The sequence below is a fragment of the Varanus komodoensis genome, unplaced genomic scaffold (assembly GCF_004798865.1).
Source record: "Varanus komodoensis strain SLA01 unplaced genomic scaffold, ASM479886v1 scaffold63, whole genome shotgun sequence".
Lineage (NCBI taxonomy): Eukaryota > Metazoa > Chordata > Lepidosauria > Squamata > Varanidae > Varanus > Varanus komodoensis.
In genome coordinates, this window is record NW_025336259.1 from 847,376 (window position 1) to 858,333 (window position 10,958).

Below are 10,958 nucleotides of genomic sequence, written 5' to 3' on the forward strand. Positions count from 1 at the left end.
TGCCATCTTTGGCAGGTGGCCCAGCTGCGCCCCAACCTGGACAGAGACCGCCTGGCTTCATACTCTACACTCTGGCAGCCTCTAAATCGGGAGATTAAACGCACTCCGTGTGGGGCTGCCCTTGAAGATGGTTCAAGGTATGTGGTATGTGAGGGGATGTCACACAGAGGTCGGTAGAGACCTGTTCTCCCCTGCAGAGGAGGGCAGGACGTGGCTCCAATGGAGCAAAGCTCAGGGAACCCAGGTTCAAGTTGGATGCCAGGATGATGGTTAGGATCCCAAGGGTACAGAATGGGCTTCCATGGGAGGTGCTTGGGGCCCCATCGGTGCGGGTGTTCAAGGACAGGCTGGACGTGCACATGGTGGGCATGTCGTGAGCGGAGCCGGCTGGAGCCGGGGGTCAGACTAGATGACCCGGGAGACCCCTTCTGACTCACTCTATTTCTATGTTTCTATGTTTCAAGCTGGTGCAATGTGGCAACTGGACAGATAACTGGAACTAGAAGGTCCAAGCACAGAGCACAGTTCTGGCCGGCCTGCACTGGCTGCCTAGACCCTTCCAAGCCCAACTCAGACTGCTGGGTTTAGTCTGGCAAGCCTACATGGCTTGGGGCCAAAAAACGTGGGGCCACAAAATGCACCTGCTCTATCCAGACACTACACTGCCCACCCAGGCATCTCCTCTGATGGCCACTTCTGAGAAAAGCTTGGCTGGAGGCAACAAAGAGCAGGGCCTTTTTGTGGTGGCTCCCAGACTCTGGAACAATTTCCCCACTAAGGCTCACCTAAGACTTTAGCACCCTTCCGGCACCAAGACTTGTGTGCCAAGGCAATTAGCACCTGGAAACAACACTGGCAGGGAAATATTACACAGAAACATAGAAACAGCGAGTCAGAAGGGGCCTCCTGGGCCATCTAGTCTGACCCCCGGCACCAGCTGGCTTTGCTCACGACATGCCCACCATGTGCATCTTACCTATCTTACCATCCATTTCAGGGGACTTAGCTGTATACCCCTCTTTTAGTGGCTGAAGAGGAAAACAACTGGGTTTAATTTTTAAAAATTGTGCTTCCACTGTTGTTGAGCTGCCCTATCATATTTTATTCGTTGTTGTGCCCCACCCAGAGAACTTCAGCTGTTGGCTGGTAGAGAAAATAAAATCAGCAGCCGCAACAAGAAAGAGGGGGCTTATTTTTATAAACAAGTTTTATTTTTGACGCTTACTGCTCCACACTTGAACCTTCTCAGGGTGGCTTCCACGTCAAGGAGGTGTCAACGTGTAGCAGGGCACATGGACAAAACCACGTTATACAAGAGAGCAACTCCCTGCCGCCTGCGTGGTTCTTGTGAATGTCAAAGGTGCTGCTGGCTTGGGGATGATGGTGACTCTGGGCAGGGGGCCCTTCCCAGCAGTGGGCTGATCTTCTCCCCACCAAGGCCACCAACTTCCTCCTCCTCCTCCTCCTCCTCCTCCTGGCTCCCGCTTGCTAGTTAGTTACAGAGCACTGTGGAGGAAGCAGAACAGGGATGCTTCATAGCAGCCCAGGGGGCCCAAATGGTTAAAACCCGGGGGATCAAGGTGTCCCCAAGGCCTGATGCACGCCGGAAAGCACCGTGGGCACATTTCCCTCTACGAACTCCTTCGGTTCGGCTCCGGGAGAATGCAATCCGAGTGCGTGTGACTCTCCACTAAGCTAACCCCTTTCTCTCACTGGGGAGATCGCGATACCGGGGGTTCTTGGATACATGTGGCGTGCGTGACGGGGATGCCCCGGCGTTCATGGGTTCTGGTCTCCAGTTTCTGCAACAACAGACATCGTTTTTCAGCTGGTTCGAGGCCCCGTCGGTGCGGGTGTTCAAGGATAGGCTGGATGTCCACATGGTGGGCATGTCATGAGCAGAGCCGGCCGGTGCCAGAGGTCAGACTAGATGGCCCGGGAGACCCCTTCTGACTCGCTCTGTTTCCATGTTACTTGATCAACTCCCCATCTGTGATAACCCTGGGAAAAAAGCAGCCAAGGAGGACTTGCTATTTATTTATTCAGGGTTTATTTGTTTAGGATTTATTTACATCAAGGGTCATGCTTTGCCAGCGTCCCCAGTAGCTTGCAGCAGGCCTGACGGTGCGGGTGGGAAGCAAGGTCCAGAGCAGCCAGTGGAGAACAAGGAGAGAAGAGACAGGTCCATTGCTCAGGTGTAGCAGGTAGTCAACCTCCAAAAGATGGTGGCCCAGCAAGGCAGGGCTCTGGGGACGACCTTGCGCATGCTCAGGCAGACAAACGGCACTTCTCATGTTCCGGTTGGGGGAAATCCTCTGACACAAAGGTCCCGCCCTGTTCTGCCCTCTGGCTCCCTTTATTTATTTATTAATTATTATACTTCTATCCCACTTGTTTCCTTTCAAGGAACTCAAAGCAGCTTGCATCATTCTCCTCCTCCTCTCGATCTTGTCCTCACAACAACCCTGTGAGGTAGGTTGGGTTGAATGCCCCAAGTCCCCCAGTGAGCCCCATGGCTGAGCGGGGACTGGGACCCAAAGGTTTATGTGGGTGATCTACACTGGCTTTCACCCGGAGTCTATGTGAAAACTAGCCTCGGTCGTACTGGCAGTTATTTTGTCACCCCAGAGAAAATGAAAATGCTGCGTACGGAAACTGCTATTTTCCCCTGGGACAGTGGCTCCAACCTTTCCTGAGCCCCCGCTCCCCGAGAAATGTTTGATTTATGTTTGTAAATCACATTTGAAGATGAAGAAGTCAAATTCCTAATTTTTGATCCACATATAGTACTATGGGTGAACAAAAGGAACTAAAAAAGTTAGCTTTTAATTCAGGCATAAATTTCAAATATGAATCAAGCAATTAGAAAAAATTGTAAACAGTAAAATCAATCCCAATCGAGAACATGAAATTCAGGGACTGCTTTGCTCTTGCTCCTCATTTATTATTTTGCCAAAATGTGGAACTCTCACTGACTGGAAGTCTGCTTGTGGATTTTGTCTTGGCAAAAGAGAACTGAATCCAAATGCAAACAAAAGAGTAATCAATGATATTATTATTGGGATAACTTTGTGATTCACCAGTTTGAATGGAAGCGGAAATGTGGCCTTCGGGTTTCTGCTAGGACAAGGACTTCGGGACGCATTCTTTCTGCAGCGATGCGCTACAATAGAATTGGCGTAACAAGACGGCATGCTGACCTTCAACCCGTATGAAGATCGTTTGGCCTACAAACCTTCAGTCCATGTAACAAAACTTCCCCCAAGTCTCTTTAGCTCCAACTCTTGGCTTTCCAAAGAGACTTAGATGACCTGTAGTTAATCTCATTTTATGCCTGAAATGTGCCCTTCGTTTGGATCCCATTGACCTTTTAATACCAATTTTGGGACATAATATACTCCCGGCATGTTTTGGTTCATAGAAAGACAATCATAAAAGACAAAAGGCTGAAATTCGGGAATATGATTTGCTACCCTGCATTTGATAATATCCTAGAAGGACTAGATAATAGGTCTATTTATGTGTAAATTTACACATAAGTAAATCACACAACAAACTGGCTGGGTTCAGAGAAAATGACAACCTGTAGTGATTTTTTACCGTTGTTGGTCTGTTGTGTTGTCTGAACTCTTTAGAAACCATGATGTAAAATAAGCTTGTTCTATGGTTTCTCTGTGCCACCAGGGCTTGTTGTGTTGTCTGAACCCAGGATCCTGGTTTCTATGGTCTTGGTATGAAACTACCACAGAGTCTCCTAGAAAGAATGGCGACTGCAGGAGCCGCTCCAGGCATTCAGTCTCTATGTGAAGGCCAATCAGCAAGAGTCAGGCACCATAGGCAGGAAGGGATGCATCATGGGATTGAAGTTCAGTTGCAGGGGCTGATGGGGTATGTGCCAGTCATGGGAGGACTGAGGATGGAAACCATGATAATGTAGAAACCATTTATCAGGTAGATCATGGTAAAAAACCACGCACCATGGTAACCATGCCGGGCTGTTCACTGAGTTATGTGAACACCGCCAAGGTCTAAGCAACCCACGATGCCAGCATGAGGACCAAACTGGGTGACCAAACTGCCTTGGGCAAAAAGCTACAGCATCAGCAAAGCAGTTTTCCACTTATGTTCCGCTTGTGTCCCCCGAGCCTCGACTGCATAGATACAAAACAAAACGAGACAACAAAAGAAGTGCTGGCAGGCATATTCCCCTTTTTATTTATGGGGAGTTATACAAAAACTGTAACCTGCCCCACAGAGCTTACAATATAACAAAGACATTCATAAGTGCTTAAATAACACAGAAGAAAGCGGGGAGTGGGAGGTTCGTCCTTCACCATCACGTGCCCTTTGGGAGTTTTGGCTTCTTGTCCCCCCAGACCCTGACCACTGGTGAAGCTGTGGGGCTGATGGATGACGCGGCCCCAGCCACCAGATGCCCCAAACAGATGCCCTGAAGCTGCAGCCCCAAAAGGCCATGGAAGGGGGCACAGTAAGATCCCAAGTAATTTAGATATTTCAAGCTAGAAAGGGCTGCTAGGAATCTTGTATTTGGGGGAATGGTTTCCCATACGTGCATACACTTGAGACACGAAATATGGCGTCAGTCCAGCCAACCTCAGGGCAATCGTTCCCAAAAAACCGTCTAGTGGGGACACAGTGGGCTCGGTGGCTAAGGAATCCTGAATGCCAGCAGGAAAGGGCGACTGGGGAAGGAAAGTGCAGGAGCTTCCTGCACGGCCTTCTCCAAACTGGGGGCATGGCGGCTGGAGGACACCGCCGCCCAGCCCGTCTGGAAGGCCCCGGGTGAGGAAGGTTTCACCACGAGGTGGCTGTCTTCTCAGCGAGGCTGCGGCTGACAGAGAGGAGCGCTTCCCGTAGGAGGGGAAGATGGGATACTGCAACATGTTGTTTCGCGCCACCTCCTTTGCTGTGTTTCAGACAAGAAAGAGAGTAGCAGGTGAAGCTAAAAGTGAGGCCGTCCACGGGATGGAAATGGCGGCGGCTTGTCCTGCTGGGATGAGAGAAAGGAGATTTGTTCCCCAAGGGGAATCCCGTTGCGTCCAAGGACCAAGTCAATCCCACAGAAGTTATTCTGGCCCATAATAGACAAACCTTGTGGGATTCTATGACAAGGTTTCGAGGTGGCTGGATGGAGGGGATGCAGTGGATGTGGTATACCTGGATTTCAGCAAGGCCTTTGACAAAGTGCCCCATGATATCCTGGTGGAGAAACTGAGGAGCTTTGGGATACACCAAAGCACTGTCCGGTGGATTAGGGCAAGGTTGACTGACTGAAAGCAGAAGGTAACCATTAGCGGGGAATCATTGGGATGGCGGCCAGTGACAAGCGGGGTCCCCCAGAGCTCTGTCCTGGGGCTGATCCTGTTTAATCTTTTCATAAATGACATGGAAGAAGGGGTGAACAGTCTGCTGATCAAATTCGCAGACAACACTAAAACTGGAGCAGTGGCCACAACTGAGGAGCAGGTACTCCCAATCCAAAAGGATCTGGACAGACTATGGAAGTGGGCAGGAGACAACAGGATGGCGTTCAATGTGGATAAGTGCAAGGTCTTGCACTTGGGGCATAGGAATGGGTGTCATAAGTACAGGTTAGGGGACAAGAGGCTGGAGAGCAGCACTTGTGAAAGGGACCTTGGGGTGCTGGTTGACTGCAGGCTAAACATGAGCCAGCCGTGTGATGCGGTGGCCAAGAGGGCGAACGCCACCCTTGGTTGCATAGCCAGAAGTGTGGCTTCCAGATCAAGAGAGGTATTACTGCCACTCTACACGACTCTGGTGCACCCACAACTGGAGTATTGTGCTCGGTTTTGGGCCCCTCATTACAGGAAGGATATAGCCAGGTTGGAGCCAGTGCAGCGCAGGGCCACAAGGTTGGTGGCTGGTTTGCAGGGGAAGCCGCATGAGGCGAGACTGAGGGAACTGGGTCTCTTCGGCCTGAAGGAGACTCAGGAGGGGATCTGTTGGCGACATACAGGTATGTGAGGGGATGTCACACGGAGGTGAGGAGAGACCTGTTCTCCCCTGCAGAGGAAGGCAGGATGCGCTCCAACGGAGCAAAGCTCAGGGAACCCAGGCTCCATTTGGATGCCAGGAAGCACTTCCTGACAGTCAGGACCCCGAGGGTGTGGAATGGGCTTCCCTGAGAGGTGGCTGAGGCCCCATCAGTGAGGGTGCTCAAGGATAGGCTGGACGTGCACATGGTGGGCATGTCATGAGCAGAGCTGGCTGGAGCCGGGGGTCAGACTAGATGGCCCGGGAGGCCCCTTCTGAGTTGCTGTTTCTACAATGAACTGGGGAGCCAATGACTGCCCCGTTAATCGAGACACTATCAAGTCGGCAGAGCAAATCGATCTGCGTCAATGCAAACGACGAGAAAAATGGATGGAATGTAAGGAGAAAGGAGCATCTGCCAAACAGGCCCGAAATGGACAATGAGGGGTTATAAAGTGAGGGTGGCTCAGACCATTGCAGGATCAAGATGTCCCATCTGTAATAGGGAGGGAGGGTGGCCCGGGTGACGTGAGCAGCCATGCCCCGGGCAAATGAGCGAGGCTGGAGCGCTGGTCTGGTGCAGGGCGGAAAGTCAGCCTGGTTCCAGTCCTCACTCGACGGCAACGCTCCCTGGGTGACTTTGGGCCACTCGCAGGCTCCCGGCCTGCCTACCTCACAGGGTCGTTCTGAGGATAAAGGAGGAGGGGAAGGAGGATTATGCAAGCTTCTTTTGGGTTCCTTTTTTTTGCGGGGCGGGCGGGGGAGGGAGTCAGGAAATAAATAGAATAAATAAACTGAAGGGAAACTCCCTGCGCAAATAGAGGGATAAGGGATTTAGGATCTCCTTTGGAGCGTATAAAATGAAACTAAAAGGGGAGCTCCCTTGATCTCAGTCTTGCCGTGGATGCGGACACAGAGCTGGCTTGTTCTTGCCCCAGCTTCGAGCCAGTCGGACCAGTGGCGCATCTTCAGTGGCCTTCCGAAGTCTGTGGACTCTGGGCTAAAACTATCCACCAGAAAATACTTTCCACAATACAACTGCAAATACTCAGTAGGAAAAGGAAATTAACAAGTCCAGTCATGATCCGAGGAGTGTACTGAGAGGAACTGTGTACAAAATCTGCCCGTTTTCCCACAAAAATTGCTACTCTAAGCTGGCAAGTGCTTGTCAGCCGCAGCAAAGGGGAGTTAAATTCAAAGAGGACACTGATGTCTTTGTGAACAGCTTGTGAAATTATGCAGGGAACAGGCTGGGTTCAGACAAACACAATATCCTATCAAGGGATTGCCATGGAACAGCGGGAAACGTCCATTTCTTAATCCAACAACCAACTATGGTTCTCATCCTGGATGTTCATGGTTAGCAATCATGGCTTGTTAGTCCAGCTGAACTCAGGCAATAACCATAACCCACAATGCGGTGACAACCCGTCCTCAGCCCCCGAGGGTGGGTTCTTGTGTCGTGTGAATGCAGCAGTGCTCGAATGCAGCCACACCGCTGCTCTGGGAAGCATCCCAGGGAACTAAGGAAAGGTGAGTGATCAGGTGGGGTTAGCACTGCCAGGTAAAGGCAAGTCAGCAGGTGACCTGTTGGATGCAATTAAAATTATATCGAGGCAATTTTAATGGCGCTTCCTTCTGGTTTCAGAAGGGCTGCCAGCCATCTCTCGTCTCTCAGAGAGGCCACTGCAGGACTCTGACTGAGGCTGCCGGGAAAGCAGCCATCCTGCACAGGCTTAAAGGAAAGGGGGTCCCCCCTGCCATGTTCCAGAAGAGCCCCTCAGGTGCTTCAGAGAAGACTACAAAGGTAACACAGGGACACTGAACCCCTACAGACCGACTGGGGTGTGGTTTTCCCTTGATGTTTTCAGAATCACATGCAGGATTTTAGAAATCTGTCGATCGGCCAGAGGGCTTTCTGCCCTTCCTTCGCAAGGCAGGTAAAACCTACAAGCACACGGCATTGTCAACAACTACTGCAAGTTCCAGGCATGAAGCGTAGTCAGCCAGCCTTGCGGGTAGGTTCCTCTCCTTTCCGCTCCGTCTGGGAGCACCTCGAAGCCTCTGGCCCTGCAGAGGCAATCTGCCAATGCACGCCATTTGCTGGGGAACATGGTCAGGAGGGTGCTGCAGCCGGCTAGCGACTCTTAAGAGAATGTGGGACGAGATGGACCTTGCGTCTGTTTATACTCAGACAGTTAAATGCCGTAGGGCCTTGTGAAAACTGGCCCAAAGAAGTGGGTTTTGCAAAAAGGTGGGCATGTCCAAGCCCCGTGGAGCCACCCCGATAGCAGCACCAGCACCTGGATTAGTCTCTCTGCATCCCATGTGCATCCTTACTCAGGGCATGTGTGTGCGCATGTGCATGTGAGGAAGGAAGAGAGGGGGAGAGGGGGCACACCAAGGGTTATTGCAGACCTTGGAAGACCCGGAAGAAATGCATCCACACCACATCGCACCAATGAATGCGATGGCTCTGAGTGGCACGTCAAGCAAACCAGCGAGGCTTTGCTGGGTTTCCTTCCACGGCAAGTTTCTTCCCCCTCTGTCTTTGCTTTGTTTCTTTCCACTGGCCAAACGGGAGCACGGGGAGACATTTCTGCACCTCCCTCCCCACGGGATCTTAGCAGGCGCTGCCCCTGGCATTGCCTCCTGGCCAAAAACCCCACGCGCGTGGCCGGGCACCCGTTGCTTCCTGGCTGCTGGCGTGGGGAGCCATCGTCCCCGAGTCCAGTACGAGGCGGACAGCGCATGGCACGTTATTTCCCTCACGTGGGCACGAACAGGCATGCGCAACTGCCAGCACAACACTGCGGCGCATCAGAGCAATGCTTGTTCGGTCCTTCCCGGCTGAGCTCCCCCGCTCAGGTTCTCTGTGCATTTGTGAGCTGTGCCGGAGCATTTCCCCAACATCTGCAGCTCTTGCGACCTCTGCAGTTCAGGTGGCAAGATCCCGAAGGCCACAGAATTAGGCCGCATGCGAATAAAAGCCAGCGTGGTTAAGAGCACGGGACTGGGACTCCGGCGATCCGGGTTCGAGCCCCCGCTCGGCCAGGGAGTCCACTGGGGCATGTTGGGCTGGTCACAGACTCTCAGTCCAACCTACCTCACAGGGTTGTTGCTGTGGGGATAAGACTGACGGCTGGAGGAGGAGAATGATGGAAGCTGCTTTGAATTCTTTAGAAGAAAACAGGCAGAATAAAAACCTAATAAATAAATAAATAAATAAAATAGTGCTGCTGCTGGGCTGGGGGTGGGGGGTCCCTGAGTGGCTCGGGGGCTCCCCCTCCTGCTGTCCTGCCCACCCACTTCTTGTTGCACCTGCTCCTCCTCCTCCTCCTCCTCCTCCTCACTGACCCGGTCACAGGAATCAGAGCTGCAGCTCTTGCCCAGAGCTCCCCGTTTTGAATGAAAGGGGTCTTTTCTTAACAGCAGAGAAGCAAGCCAAAAACGTCAGCTCCTTCTTTTTGGGGGACCCCTCCAGGGAGGATGCTGGAGTGGCTTCAGCGTATGGCGGTTCTGGACTGGTTTAGTTTGCTGCCCCTTGAAGTTAAGAAGGAATTCAAAATACATTCCCCCTTTGGATGGTGCATTGTGTGGCCGCAGACCTGACGGGCTGCCTGCCCCAGCTTTTTCGTTACAAACAGCAACTCGGAAAAGGTTCCAGCACTAATACTAATCAGGGGGCTCCTCCCAGACCACGAAGCCCAGGCCTGTGCCCCAAGGTCCCACTGTGGTGGCGCGACAGCATTTAGGGTTTTGCAATCCTGTGTATAACTCTCTTTCCTCTGCAACGTATCTTTGGTCACTTGTCCCCAAGGCACGCCGCTAGGGGACACGTGTGGGATGAGAGCAGCTCATGCATGTAAGAGCTCTGTGCACGCTTCACATGTGCATTTTCCAAATGTGTGTTTTGGGAACCATGAGGACTAGGAACTTGCTTTCCTCGCAGTCAACAAAGTGGAGGCAGCCAATGTTCTTGGGAGTCAGTTCTGCTGGGTGGATGCCCGGCTTCAGCACCCAAACACCATTCCCACAATACTTAAGACGTTTCCTCCTGGGGAGCGTTGCCAGACTCTCAGCCCACATAAACTGCAGGGCGGTTCCACGTCCAGGTTTCAGCACATGCCATTAAAGGGGCTGCGAGGAGCGAGTGACAGACTCAGAGAGAAGCAGACATGGCACTGGGGACACAAGCGGACACACGCTGGACAGGCCATGGATGCTAACCGTGCCTCCTCGGCCAGACTGGAGGCCCCTGTGTGCACAATGCCGTTTTCTGAACCGACATGCAGCGGGGCCAGATTCCACCCCCATCTGCAGCTTCCAGAGCTGACCCACTGCTCCCCGGCGGCTGGTCCTCCAGGCCTAGAGGCAGCTTTTGAAGCTGAAGCTCCCGGCTCCCAAGGGCCGCTCACAGGTCCCGTTCAGAATGGGAGCCTCCTGCTTTCACAAGAGACCCGAAGGCTGGGGCCCCTCCTTCTCGCAGCAATACTAACACTGTATCCTGAGCAGTCCCCCGCTGAGCCCCAGCGCGGGGCAAGAATGACGGGAGTCTCTCCCCAGTCATCCTGTCCCCCGGGATCCCATCTGGGGAGCCGGCGGGCCTGCGGGACGGCAGCACCCTGCCCTCCGCCTGCGAGTCCCTCTGCGCCTCGTCCAGCACGAGCGGGGAGTCACACCATCTCCAGGGCCAGCGTGAACATCCTCACGGCCCCTTTGCAAGCGAGGAGAGGAGTCCCGGCAGTCCCTCGCTGACACAGCAACACGTCCCATCCCAGTGAAGACACCAGGGCCACCGAATGGGGCTGGCATGGCCGCCGGGGGGCTTCTCGCCTCCCCTCCTGGCCGGGCAAGCCAGCAGCAAGGGTGCCTGCGTGCTGCGCAGCGGGAGGCCGGTACCGCATGGCCCCCCCACCCCGGCCCCGGCCCCGGCCCCGGCC